Source organism: Pseudophryne corroboree, chromosome 6 (genome assembly GCF_028390025.1).
Source record: "Pseudophryne corroboree isolate aPseCor3 chromosome 6, aPseCor3.hap2, whole genome shotgun sequence".
Lineage (NCBI taxonomy): Eukaryota > Metazoa > Chordata > Amphibia > Anura > Myobatrachidae > Pseudophryne > Pseudophryne corroboree.
The window spans coordinates 275,228,804-275,244,093 of NC_086449.1; the positions used below are offsets into that span (position 1 = coordinate 275,228,804).

Genomic DNA, 15,290 nt, shown 5'->3' on the forward strand with positions numbered 1-15,290 from the left:
CTTCTTACTAGTAATATCAAATGTCTTGTTTGGTATCATAAAGATGCCAGTTTAAACCAGTTTACCTGCCATATGTAGCGTGACACTCTGAAGACCTTCAGATTGAATATTAACAAGTTCTTAAATTGTTGTTATGTGCGAGTTACTTTTGAAAGTTTTCTCCCTGCTAAGCGCACATTGGTAATTTTAATGATCTGCTTCCAGCAACAAAGTTTGGAAAACAGCCAAAAACTGAGCTGAACACCTGCTTGTTCTCTGTCCAATTAAGCTGCAGCTGATCCTATAACTCCCTCCCTCTGCTGTAACATAAAACTGGCAGCTGTATAGACGAGACCTAGCAGTGCAATGTGATGCAGGCGCTCTCAGATTCATAGAAGATGGGAGACAGGTTGCAGCAAGTTGGGAAAGGCTGATTTCCAGGTGTGTTTTTATGAAGTTTTAAAACACAAAGGGAAGGACATGGAATTTATTAAGTAAACATTTGTGAAGCAAAGTTCAGTCAATGCCCCTAGACACCTCTACATAGCATGGGAAAGCGGGGCTTTTCTTTATTGAGGTGTCATTCCTTTTTTTCTCTCTTTCTTTTTTCTGATACATATTTTTATTATAAATATTTTCATCACTAAACTAGTACTGGGGTTTTTTAAGACTTCTTCACGTATAACCCATATATGAGACATCTAAACATTAAAGTCATCTCATAAAATCATAATGATGAATTTAATCTTTATCTGGTGAGGAGTCAGGGTGTGTACACACCTGGTCAATATTGCTACGATATGTTGTTTTTGGAGGAATTGGAACAACATGTTGTGCATATTGGGCAGTGTGCATGTGCAAGTATACGTTCCCGTCGGTCGCAAGCAATATCTTCTGATCGACTAATCATAAGATATCGCATGAGTCCCAGTGCAGTGTAATGAAGGACAGAACGCGGGATTGTTGTATCGTTCATTACATCATTCTGGTGTGTACCACGGATATGATATGTTGGCCTCGTCCATCATTCTGATGATACAATGCATTTTCTGCATTCATTTATGTTGCAGGAGACTCGTGAAAATTATGCATAGGGCTCTTACTGCATATCTCAGAGTAGAAGAAAACACATGATGGCTGATAAGTCGGGTTTTTGTCCTAAATATAAGTGTCCTGACACCACCTTTTTCCATAACCAATGGGAATGTTCTAAGATCAGGTGCTGTTGGGATAAGGTAATGGAATTTGTAAGTGCTTTCTTCAGTTTAATATATTTAGAAGAAAAACTGCGCTCAACCTTGGCAGATACCAACATAATAGGTCGAGCACAGTTTTTACTATCCACTATCCACACACAGCCAAAAAGATCTTATTATGCCGTTGAATAATGCCTGCCCCTCTGACTTTGGGTGAGCTTTGGGCGTTTCTGATGCAACTAGTATATTTTGATATTGAAACTGGGGTTGAGCAGTTCTACAAAAAATGTGGTTTATTTATTGAATATTTGGATTCTTCTGAAATGTCTAAAATATTTAAATTCTGTGAAACTGCTAGCTGGCACCTTTACAGTCAATTATCTTAATCTATTAAGTCTGTCTTGTTTGGACCCAGAGAGAGGAGGATACTGAAGTGTAATATTTCCTTTATATTATGTACTTATTTATTAACAGTTTCTTATATAGCACAACAAATTCTGCAGCAATTGGAAACAATGATAAAACAAAACTGAGTAATAACAGACAGTCATATAGGTAGGAATGCCCTGCTCGCAAGCTTACAACCTATAGGAAATATTGTACTGAGCTTTTGAAATTCCTGTGTGTTTTTTGTTGTTGTTTTTTTTTTTTTGGGGGGGTGGGGGGTGGGTTTCTTTTTCTTTTTCATGTTTGTTTTATATTGTTATGTCATTTCTATATTCATAAGTCTGAGATGTACAGTAGGACATACTAATTATATTGTCCTCTTGGCCATAATGTATTGGATCTTAATCATTGTTGTGATATTTCTTTATTATTTATGCTTTTATGTAGAGATGTGCGGCGGGCACTTTTCGTGTTTTGCGTTCTGGTTTTGGTTCTAATTCCCTGCTCGTGTTTTGGTTTTAGCTCGGTTCTGTCAAAACCACCCTTTCGTGTTTTGGTTTTGGTTTTGGATCTGGATGATTTTTGGGAAAAAAACATAAAAACAGCTAAAAGCACAGCATTTGGGGGTAATTTTGATCCTATGGTATTATTAACATTCCTTTCCACTCATTTGCAGTCTATTCTGAACACCTCACACCTCACAATATTGTTTTTAGACCAAAAGATTGTACCGAGGTGGCTGTATGACTAAGCTAAGCAGGACAAACACCTGGCCAAGCTAGGAGTTACACTGCAGTGTCAGACAGGATTTCAGATTTAAAAAATAGGCTCCAAACAGCACATGATGCATAGAAGAAAAAAAGGTGCACAGAGGTTGCTGTATGACTAAGCTAAGCGACACAACCACCTGGCCCATCTAGTAGTGGCATGCAGAGACTGAATGTCGAAAGTGGCCAGCAATTTTTCAGTCCACTGACAGCATCTCCAGCATGCCCCTGTCATTTTTCAACAATTCTGCAATGGGTGGACGTAGACGGCAGTACCCCTGGACTAATACAGCAGTACCCCTGGACTTATACGGCAGTGTCAGACAGGATGGCACTTGAAAAAACCATGCCCCAAACAGCACATGATGCAAAGATGAAAAAGAGGTGCACCAAGGTTGCTGTATAACTAAGCTAAGCGACACAAGTGTGCGGCAGAAACACCTAGCCCATCTAGGAGTGGCACTGCAGTGTCAGACAGGAGGGCAGATATAAAAAAAGGCCCCAAATAGCACATCATGCAAAGATGTAAAAGAGGTGCAATGATGTAGCTGTATAACTAAGCTAAGCGACACAAACACTTGGCCCATCTAGGAGTGGCATTGCAGTGTCAGACAGGAGGGCACTTAAAAAAAAATAGTACCTAAATAGCACATCATGGCAAGAAGTAAAAGAGGGCAATGAGGTAGCTGTATGACTAAGCTAAGCGACACAAGTGTGCGGCACAAACACCTGGTCCATCTAGGGTTGGCACTGAAGTCCCACTGCACTAATGGTGGATACCAGATGCACGTCTAACACCAGCATAGCTGTTATGGCCTCAGAAATCCACTTTGCAACAGAGAATATATATATATATATATATATATATATATATAGCAGTATGACTGGATTTATTTATTTATCTATTACCAGTTATTTATATAGCGCACACATATTCCGCAGCGCTGTACAGAGGATATTTGCCCATTCACATCAGTCCCTGCCCCAGTGGAGCTTAGAATCTATATTCTCTACCACATGTACACGCAGACTCATTCACGCTATGGATAATTTTGTTGGGAGCCAATTAACCTACCAGTATATTTTTGGATTGTGGGAGGGAACCGGGGTACCCGGAGGAAACCCACGCAAGTACGGGGAGAATATACAAACTCCCCACAGTTAGGGCCATGGTGGGAACTGAACCCATGACCTCAGTGCTGTGAGGCAGTAATGCTAACCATTACACCATCCATACCGCCCCATTTATACGCCAGTACCACTGTAATTATACGGCAGGATCACTAATTATACGCCAGTACCACTGTAATTATACGGCAGGATTACTGGAATTATACGGCAGGATCACTGGAATTATATGGCAGGATCATGGATTTATATGGCAGGATCACTGTAATTATACGCCAGTACCACTGTAATTATATGGCAGGATCACTGGAATTATATATGGATTACTGGAATTATACGGCAGGATCACTGGAATTATACGGCAGGATTACTGTAATTATACGGCAGGATCACTGTAATTATATGGCAGGATTACTGTAATTATACGGCAAGATTACAGGAATTATACGGCAGGATCACTGTAATTATACGGCAGGATCACTGTAATTATACGGCAGGATTACTGGAATTATACGGCAGGATCACTGGAATTATACGTCAGGATTACTGTAATTATATGGCAGGATCACTGTAATTATATGTCAGGATTACTGTAATTATATGGCAGGATTACTGTAATTATACGTCAGGATTACTGTAATTATATGGCAGGATCACAGGAATTATACGGCAGGATTACTGTAATTATACAGGCAGGATTACTGGAATTATACGGGAGGATCACTGGAATTATACGTCAGGATCACTGGAATTATACGCCAGTACCACTGGAATTATACAGCAGGATTACTGGAATTATATGGCAGGACCACTGTAATTATACTGCAGGATTACTGGATTTATACGGCAGTACCGCTGGACATATACGGCAGTACCGCTGGACATATACGGCAGTACCGCTGGACATATACAGCAGTACCACTGGAAATATACGAACAGCACAGGGACGCCACTACTGGACTGTTGCAGGACAACACAGCACCACTGCAATGGACTGGACTAATACAGCAGCACTGGACATATGGCAGCAGAGGACACAACCACTGTGACTGGACAGATGCAGCACAAGACACGGACACTGAGGACACTGAGAGAACGGAGACACGTCCTCTCTCTACACTCTCCAATGCCGGAGTAAAAATGGCGGCGACGCGCGAGTCCTTATATGGAATCCGACAGCGGGATGATGACGTTTTGCCTCGTTCCGGTTTCCGAGTCAGGTGGGTCCGGGCTCGTGACGTGAAGTCCGGTAGGGTTCGGTTCTCTGAGAACCGAACCGGCTCATGTCTACTTTAATGTCGATCTCATCTTTGCTATTACTTAAAATTTATGCATAACCTAATAAACTTTTTCAAATAACGCATATATTGTAGCCACCGGCATTTGTACCAACCAACGGATGCACATCAGTCAGTCATTGACTTTAGTAACCCTATCGTCATGCAGCGTGGCCATCAGAAGTAAGACGCTGGAGCCATTTTTGCTGAGTACAGGAGCACAGCCACAGGCTGTGACTTGGCTGTACAATGGTGCTGACTCGCCTATATTTGAGTGACAAACCCCTGTTACTGCCCACAAATGCTGCCTCACTGTCAAACACTTTGAAAATAAATTTTCACTGCGACCGCCGTTGCATGACCGCTGCAGCAATGTGACCTTTGATGCCTGAGTTCCTCTGTAGATTTCATACAACTTCCTCATAGCATGCACCCTCACACAAATCAGGTGCTCTCTAAGCTGTGTTTTCTGCTATGTCCATATATACTCTGTCATAACACATGGCATTTCTCCTTTGTCCCCTCTCACTCGTACAGTATCTCTCTCCTAGAACTCTCCTCACACAACCTCTCTTGACTCCTCACATTTATGGGGCATTACAGTTATATGTATATTTTGAGCCTGCCGCTCAGTAAGCAGAACTTTAAACAGGTAAGTTCTCCATCTAAAGCTGGACATACACGCTGCAGTTAGCTGGCCGATCCACCCGATATCAGCAGATTACCCAGAAATTGTAGAGTGCATATGGGCAATCAATCAGAAAACATCAATGGATTCTCCAGCATGTCTGTCTGTTATGATATTTTCTCAGTTGACAATCAGCCTCATTAGGCAGTGTATATCCTGCTGCAAGTGACCAGCGGACATGTTTCCTCCCCTGGGGCAGAGCACAGATGTCGTGACCAATACACTGTGACAGATCTCACATTGTATGTCCACAATATCTGCAGGGTCACAGGTTGCCAGATAAAATGCCTGTCGGTGTGACAGGCATTTTATCTGCATGTGCATGCCCAGCATTAAAAAGTACATCATTAGGTGCAAAGAGATTAATGAGGTTGTCTCATTTAATTCACAATTAGCTTCAATATGATTTCCGGCGTATGAATGTTATCACAAATCTTGGCTAAATTGATGTAAGCTCTGAACTTTTCAAGAAACATCAGTGTAATTTAAACTACTTTTTTTTGTACTTAAAGCAAGAGAATTATTGTGAAATAAAATGTCTGGATTTTTTTTTCTTTTTTTTAACATTTACATCCAGTGCCTACAGAAAATCATCATACCTCTCAAAAGCCTTAACTTTGACACATTACAACCTGGAAAGTAAAATACATACAATGAAAGCTTTATTTACATATTATAATCCTCTGCTTGAAAACGAAAATAACATTTACACAAAATATTAACAATTAATATAATTTCATTACTAATATACTGTACATGGTTTGGGTAAGTGATCATACCCTTAAAGTAACCATTATACACTTGCTCTGATACAGCCATTGACCTTCCAGATCACACAGCAGGATAATTTACATTAATTGTAGTGGTTTTAATTACTACATAACTAAATCGGCTGTTTTTGCACTGCTAGTAGTGCATGGTAATGCAAATAATTCACCATGGTTGGAAAGGTGCCTTCAAAGGGGCTCCAGAATAAAGTTGTTGAGAGATACAAGCTAGGAGAAGGATACAGAAAGGTTTCAAAGACTTTTAATAATCTCCCTCTGAGTACTGTACTGTTCAATGCATTAATAAGAAGTGGAAAGTGTATGGCGCCAACACCTGGATGACCGAGACGGTAGGATATTGAGCAGGGAAGCTACCAAGAAGCCAATGGCATCTTTGAAGGATTTACAAGTCATTATGGCTGATATTAGTCTGTGTATGTGACAATTATTTCACAAGCTTGACACAGGGTAGGCCTGTATGCAGGGTGCAAATAAAGAAGCCTCCTCTGAAAAAGTGACACACTTGGCAGATTCTGATGCCATGTGGCAAAAGGTTGTATGATCAGGTTAGACCAAGAGAGAACTTTCTGGACTGAACTCCAAGTGCCATGTTTAGCCAAAACCAAACACAGCACACCGCACAAAACATACCTAACCTACTGTAAAGCATGGCGGTGACAATATTATATGGGGGTGGGGGGTTCTCTTCATTAAGGACTGGGCAATTGGCCAGGATTGAAGGGAAGATGGACACCCTAATTGAGGAAAACCTGCAGCCCTCTGCTAGACATCTAAAGATGAGCAGGTGGTTCACTTTCTAGCACAACAAAGACCTTAAATATACCACCAAGAAAACAACAGTGGCTTAAGGCCAAGAAGATGAATGTCTTTGAGTGGCAAGTGAAGAAAAACTGTGTATGGACTTGGCCACTGAACACGAAACATGACTGAATTTGAACAATTCAGCAAGGAAGTATGGGCAAATATTCTCCAATCAATGCGCTCAAAGCTGGTAGACTGAAATTGCAGCAAAGTTTTAAATCGGGGACTGATCATGTTTCCAACCTTGTTATTCTAGTCTTAATGTTTATTCATTTTAAGAACTGTAGCCTTTTTTTCATTAGTTGATTGATATAAGGCAAAATGTAATGTGTCAAAAGGTAAATATTTTGTCAGGGTATAATTCTTTAGGCACTATATTTTAAATACATTTTTCTATGGAGCAGTGGTGGAACTAGCGAGCGGTGGGCCCAAGTGCGACAAAATGAGTTGCCCCCCCCCCCCCCCATCCCATCCAAGTCCACCCCCTCACCCCTGGAGAGGATCTGGTGAGGGGGACCTGCTCAGGGCCAGAGGAATGGATACCTAGCAACAGTGCCGTAATTAGACATTTTAGCACTGTGTGCAAGAAACGGCATCGGAGCCCCACCCCTGCATGCAAAACAGGGGCAGTGCACATTACGGCGGACAGCGTCCCCCTTTTTACACATAACGGCAGACAGCGTGCCCTTTTTACACATAGCGGCAGACAGCGTGCACTTTTTACACATAACGGCAGACAGCGTCCCATTTTTACACAACGGCAGACAGCGTGCCCTTTTTACACATAGCGGCAGACAGCGTGCCCTTTTTACACATAACGGCAGACAGCGTGCCCTTTTCACACATAACGGCAGACAGGGTGCCCTTTTTACACATAACGGCAGACAGCGTGCCCTTGTTACACATAGCGGCAGACAGCGTACACTTTTTACACATAACGGCAGACAGCGTGCCCTTGTTACACATAACAGCAGACAGATTCCCCCTATTTACACATTACGTCAGGCAGATTCCCCCCTTTTACACATTGCTGCAAAGATTCCCCCTTTTTACACATTGCGGCAGGCAGATTCCCCCTTTTTACACATTGCGGCAAAGATTCCCCCTTTTTACACATTACGGCAGGCAGATTCCGCCTTTTTACACATTGCGGCAGGCAGATTCACCCTTTTTACACATTGCGGCAGGCAGATTCACCCTTTTTGCACAAAAGAAAGAATTATACTTACCCTCTCCGCTGGCTCAGGCTCCTCGGTGCAGCTTCTGATCACGATTCCCGGGCAGGAGAGAAGGAGGAGGAGGGAGGTGAAGGAGGGAGCCGCAGCAGCGCTGTGTTATTGGTTGAGGCGCTGCTGCTGCTGTCCCTCTGCTTCACTATAGGTTGTTCTCGGAAGACAGCCTATAGTGAAGCAGAGGGACAGCAGCAGCAGCGCATCAACCAGTAACAAAGCACTGCTGCGGCTCCCTCCTCCACCTCCCTTCTTCTTCTTACCCCCATGCCCGTGACCGCTGCGCTCCTCTCTGACTCCTGTGTCCTGCGGGCGGTTGTGTGCTGCGGGCAGCGGTTGCCCGCAGCTGACAGCGGCATGTAATGAGTCAGTTTGACTCATTACATGCTTTGGGCCCCTGGACAGTGGCGGGCCCCAGTGCAATGCACTGGTTGCACTGGCGGTAGTTCCGCCTCTGCTATGGAGACCATGCATGTATCCACACACACTACCGAAAGATTTTATTTATTTATTTATTAACAGTTTCTTATATAGCGCAGCAAATTCTGTTGCGCTTTACAATTGGAAATAAGAATGATATAACAAAACTGGGTAATAACAAACAGTCATAGAGGCAGAAAGTCCCTGCTCGCAAGCTTACAATCTATAGGGAAATAGGCATGGTACACAAGGATAGATGCTATCTACTGCATAGTTGTCCACCAGATTGCAAAGGTTCTTGGTGGGCTGTATGATATGGTCACACAGCAATGATGGACCGGGGTTGGGAGGAAGCAAATGAGAAGACATGTGAGGATATGTGTGGACTGTGCAGAGTGGATGCAATTTGATAGGAAAGTTTATGAAAGTTTTGTGGGCAGTACAGGAATTTGATACGCTTGCCTGAAGAGCTTGAAGGTTTGGAGACTAGAGGAGAGTCTTATTGTGCGTGGCAGGGCATTCCACAGAGTGGGTGCAGCCCGAAGAAAGTACTTCAGTCATGAGTGGGAGCACATAATGGGTGTGGATGAGAGACACAGATCATGTGAAGAGCGAAGAGGTCGGGTCAGGTAACCAATGGAGGGACTGACAGAGTGGATCTGCAGACGATGAACGTCTGTCGAGAAAGATTAGCCTTGCAGCTGCATTCAGAATGGATTGTAGTGGTGAGAGTCTCGTTTTGGGAAGACCAGTTAGGAGACTATTGCAATAATCAATGCGGGAGATAATGAGAGCATGGATTAGAGTCTTAGAAGTGTCGTATTAGGATATGGTTTTTAGATGCATGTAACATGATTTTGAGACAGATTGAATGTGGGGAACAAAGGACAGATCAGAGTCAAGGATGACACCTAGGCAGCAAGCTTGTGGTGTAGGGTTGATTGTCGAGTTTTCAACAGTGATAGAGATATTAGGTTGGTACCTACTATTGGCCGGTGGAAATCTAATTAACTCTGTTTTTGAAATATTAAGTTTGAGGTGGCGAGACATCATCCAGGATGAAATGGCAGAAAGGCATTCAGTGACACGGCCCAGTACACATAGAGACAAATCAGGGGAGGATAGGTAGATTTGAGTATCATCTGCAAACAGATGAGATGAAGTATAGATTGAGAAAAACAGAGGTCCTAAGACTGAGCCTTGCGGTACTCCAAATGAAAGAAGTAGCTTAGAGGAGGTAGATTCAGAGAAGCTAAAACGGAAGGAGCGATTAAATAGGTAGGATAGGAACCAAGAAAGGGCTGTGTCTTTAAGCTCTAGGGATTTTAGTGTTTGTATGAGAAGAGAGTGGTCAACAGTGTCAAAGGCACAGATATATCTAAAAGAATAAGAAGTGAGTAATGGCCTTTAGACTTCGTAGTGACCAAATCATTAACCACTTTAGTCAGTGCTTTGTCTGTGGAGTGTTGGGAACGGAAGCCTGGCTGAAGTGGGTCCAATAAATTGTGTGAGTTAAGTGTGTGAGTCGAGTGTAGGCAAGTCTCTCAAGTAGTTTAGAGAGACAAGGGAGCTGAGAGATAGGGCGGTAGTTTGAGAGAGAGTTAGGGTCAGAATTTTGTTTTTTCAAAATGGGAGTAATCACTGCAGGCTTGAACAGTGATGGAAAAATACCAGTAGAGAGAGAGAGAGATTACAGATGTTAGTTAACGTTAGTTGAGGTAGGGATGAGCACCGGAGACAGAGCTTTACTTATTTGTGAGAGTAAATGATCAAGAGGAGAGGTAGTAGAGATGCAGGATGAGAAGAGTGAAGATACTTCATCTTCATTTGTGGGATCAAATGAAGAGAGAGTGCCAGAGGGTTCAGGTAAAGAACTGAACAGGTCACTGGCTGAAGAAGAGCATATAATTTCATCTTGGATCTTATCAATCTTCTCCTAGAAGTAGGAAGCAAGATCTTGTGCCTCGATAGTGGCTAGTGGGGTAGGTGAGGGAAGATTCAGAAGTGATTTAAATGTATTAAAGATTCATTTGGGGTTAGAGGCTTGAGCAGAGATGAGAGTTTAGAAATATGTTTGTTTGGCAGTGTCCAGGGCATTTCTATAAGAGTAGTAGACAATCTTATATGTGACAAAGTCGCTTGAAATACGAGATTTACGCCACTGACATTCAAGTTTACATGTGAGTTTTTGTAGATATCTTTTTAATTTAGGGTGCCATGGTTGACATCTAGGCCTACATGGAGTGTGATGGGTAGCTGGAGCCACTTCATCAAAGGCTATTTCTAGAGTCTGGTTCAGGTGTGATACAGCCATCTCAGGAGAGGTGAATGCAGAAATAGGTGAAAGCAGTTGTTGGGAGTGAGGTGGAAAGTTCTTGAAGATTAATAGTGTTAATATTTCTGCGGGTTTGAGGAGGATTGGAGGACGTCAGAAACACAGTTTTTGAATTAATGGAGGAGAGCATGAAGGTGATAAGGTTGTGATCTGAGAGGGGGAAAGGAGTGTTAGTGAGTTCAGAAATGGAGCATAGTCTGGTGAATAGTAGATCAAGGCAGTGGCCCTCCTGATGAGTAGAGGAGTCAGTCCATTGGGAGAGGCCGAGAGAAGAGGTTAGATAGAGTAGTTTGGAGGAATGAGCAGCAGATTTTGGACAATCAATAGTAATATTGAAATTGCCCATGATGATGGTGGAGATGTCAGAATAAATGACACAAAGGACCCCCTTTGGTGAGACTCACCAGAGGGGATCCTTAGTGTCATTTATTTAGACGTCTGATTGCTGAGTCCCACCTCACGACACACACACATTATACACACACACACACACACACACACACACACACACATGGGCGCCGATTCTGTGGGTGCTCCTGCGATTGAGCACCCGTGGAAAATTTTGAGTACTGGGCAGGATGGGAAAGGGGGGCAGTAAAATGGGCAAGTGGGCTGGCTGAGAGGGGGAGACACTTGGTTGGGGGGGCAGTAATGATGGGGGACACTAGACTGGTGAAAGAGCAGACACTGAGATGGGAGCACTGACCTGCTGCTGGTACATTCCTGCCTGGCTGCGCACACTTGCTGGCAAATAGCAAGACACTCAGCACATGAAACCCCTGGCAAGGGGCATGACACTCAACACGTGAAACCTTTGGCAATGAGCAGGTAATTTATAAGTAATTAGAAGCTTTACTGTAGAGCATAATGTATCATGGGCATTGCGGTGTGTGTGTGTGGCATAATATTGTGCAGGGGGCATTACTGTGTTGGGCTTTCTGCCTACTTCTGTGACATCACAAGTTGTGAGAGAGACGTGATAGAGAGCGAGATGTGGGGGTGAGAGAGAGACGTGATGGAGATTGAGATGTGGGGGGTGAGAGAGAGACGTGATGGAGAGCGAGATGTGGGCACACCAATTCCACAGTGCCATCCCCTCCCGCCACTTGCGAGCGCCGCCACAATAAGAGCCAACGCACATATAGCTTCATATACTGTTATACTATACAGTGAAGCTGGCGCAAACCATGAGTCCAAAATATGTAGATAATATTATTATTAATAATAATAATAATAATAATAATATTTTTATTTATTTATATGGTGCCACGTGGGCTCTGCAGCGCCCATTACAGAGTACATAAACAAATGAGCAGAACAAGAAAACAGCACATACAGTTCCAGACAATATAGGACAAGTACAAGGTATTTAAGCATAGCTACATCAGCAAAACCTGGCACTGGAACAGGGTGGCAGAAAACCGAGAGTATGGTGCCATCGAAGGGAGTATTGAGTATAGCATAGTGTAAGAGAAGGAAAAGCACATGAGGGGAGAGGGCCGTGCTTGTGAGAGCTTACATGTACTGTAATAATGAATGGTGTTTAGCTGCAGTGAGAATACCAGTAGGTGGTTAGAACAAAAATCTGTGAGTCTGGTGGTACTGCGAGTGCCACATACAGCCACACTTATTTGTGGGTGCGAGCTGTTTGTACTTGTTTGTACTCATGCGACCTGGGAATTTCCCAGGACTGTAAAGCAGAACATTCCCAGGTCTCAGCCTGACTGCTTCTCAGCTAGTTTCCTTTCAAACATACCAAAAACCGAGGTTGATGCGCATTCACCTGCAAAAACCCGGGTTTTTGCTGCATGTGTAAAAGGGGTATTATACTGCTCATAATTGAGCAGTGAGAATTCCATTCCTAACTGAACATAACTGAAACTATTTGTTTTTCCAATTGTTACATTGTAAGTCTAGAATTAAAAATGTATCCACAATGAGATAAAATCTTCAGCTATAGTGGAGCTAATACCTGCATAATTAACAGGAAAACTTTTTTTAACCCCTGGATGTCTGAGGACCAATCTTCACTGGAAGTAGGTGAGTATTTTTTTTTTTTTACAGGTACCCTAATGGATTCTACTGGACAAGGGGACATGAATGGAGGCGTGGGATGTAGGTAAGTGTGTAAGCAAACTTATACTTTCAAGGTGTGTGTATGTGTGTTTATTTCTGTATTTCTTTTACTGTGGAACTACAAGTACCAGCAGGCCCATTAATACCTCGCATGCTGGTACTTGTGGTTCTCCAAGTTCCAACTTGCCTTGGCAGGCCAACCATGCTGGGATCCATAGTTTACTATAAAAATAAGTGAATTTAATAAATATATGGTGATGAAAGAAAAGCCCAGTTTCACTGAAATAAAGACACTTCTGTATATTTTGAATTAAAACACCCCCAAAACTGAAGTACTGTTTGCCTACTTCCGTGACATCACAAGTTGGATAGAAGTTGGCAGGTTGGTTGGTCTGATGAAAAGATGGTTAGATGTGTGGAGCACTGATGAAAAGTTGGTTAGATGTGTGGAGCACTGTTTTAGTTGAACAGACAAGTTGGATGGTTGGAAGTTTGGAGTGTTGGAGAAAAGTTGGTCTGATGTATGGCTAGCATAAGAGGGGAGTGAATAATTGAGGGGGCAACATATACAGAGGGGTGAGTTGCTGGGAGATTAAATGATGTAATGGCCTTTATGAATACTCCATGAAGTGCAATGCAGAAAATCAATTTGTGGTACATGGTTCATTTGAGATTAAAGCAAAATTATCTAGGCTAGAGTGTAAGGTTTCACTTGTTAAAGTTAAAAGTTCAGGTGCCTGTTTACTGTTGTTGTTCCGCTGTATGTTAACTGAGCATGACAAAGCAAAATGACAAACACAGTACAGTCACATTCACATCACAATACAACTGGTTTTATACAAAATTGGTTGCATTCTGTTTTTAGAGGTCATGAGGATTACAGTTTGAAAGATATATACATACATTTAAATGCAAAGATGATTTTTATTGAGGAGGCAAGGAAGGGTGGTTGTTTTGTTGCAACATTGGTTGGATGTTTCTGTCTGTTTTCATCCTGTTTAAGAACTGTGTAAGTCTATATAGTAATATTTTCTTAACTTTTTTAAAACAACCCTTCTTAGGCAACCCTGTTCAGCCTAGCATCTTTCCTTAAGAATGGTAAGTATCCATTTGTGTCTGATAATTGCAATTAAGGATTAATTTAACACCCCTCCCCCAGTTACAGAGCATGCAATAAAACTCAACTAAAACAAACACTGAGATAGGAGTTTACCAACTATTTAAAGTTGAAATAAAGTATCATCCTAGAATACAATATATCTTATGATAAATTTGACAGTATAGATTACCTAATATAATAGACTATCACTGCAGCATGTATTTTCTAAGCAGACCCAAACTGCAAATGATGAGTGTAGATTATCTAATATGATAAAATATCACTGCAGCATATATAATTATATAAAGATATAATTATAGTGCTTTTTGGTCCTTGACCTCCCTCCCTCATATCTCCCTCTTCTGTGTTCAAAAAGGCCTCATACCAGAGACTGGCCTGGAGCCCAGATAACTGGATTGTGAACCAGGCAGCACTCCTCATGCAGTTTTGTCTATTGGCTGGTTCAGCCATTACATATTGTAGATTGAATTTTTCTTCCTAGGAGCTCTGGGTTTCTATGCTAGCTTTGAAGAAAAAACACAATGCATTTTTAAACTTTATTTTTTTGCAGTTGTTTAACTTAAAATACTGATCTAATTTACAGTTTAAGATTATGTTTAATCCTCTGTATATTCTTTAATTTAGTTTACCGCTCTTAGCATCATTACAGCCGGTGTCATTATCATTACAGAACCCTATCCAGGGAGATTTTCCTCGGGGCTGGTTTAATCTGCCAGTTTTCAAGCTCTATGTTCCCATTTTGTGTATTCCATTAGCAGGTTCACTGCTGCTGAAAACAGAATCACTTACATTGTACAACCTGTTTGAATTCCCCATTCCGTTCCCTGCCATATGCAGTTTCTTGTGCTTTTCTAAACTCACAAAATTGCTTTATAATAGGTTTTAGCCAGCTGCATCACTTTCTTGGGTGCACTGGATACTTTGCTAGACTTTCATTTCTATTTTAAGGAACAAATCTCACACATGCAAACCAGATTTAGTTACAGGGGTGTCATGTCTGCCATTTGTGATTTTAAACACTCCAGTGAATGTAAAAGTTGTGTTACATTTTTCATTCACTTAAAATGTCTTATAAAAAAAGAATAGATTCTTTTGTAGG

The 15,290-nt window shown here is 42.0% G+C and overlaps 1 long non-coding RNA gene across 1 annotated transcript in view; it reads left to right on the forward strand.

Annotated features, from left to right (window-relative positions):
- Window positions 1-328: 328 nt before the first annotated feature.
- LOC134932044 (uncharacterized) overlaps window positions 329-15,290 on the forward strand; it is an 86,098-nt gene continuing 71,136 nt past the window's right edge. Inside the window, exon 1 of the long non-coding RNA XR_010179237.1 lies at window positions 329-420. This is a non-coding gene — a long non-coding RNA (uncharacterized LOC134932044). The remainder of the gene's footprint in view (window positions 421-15,290) is intronic.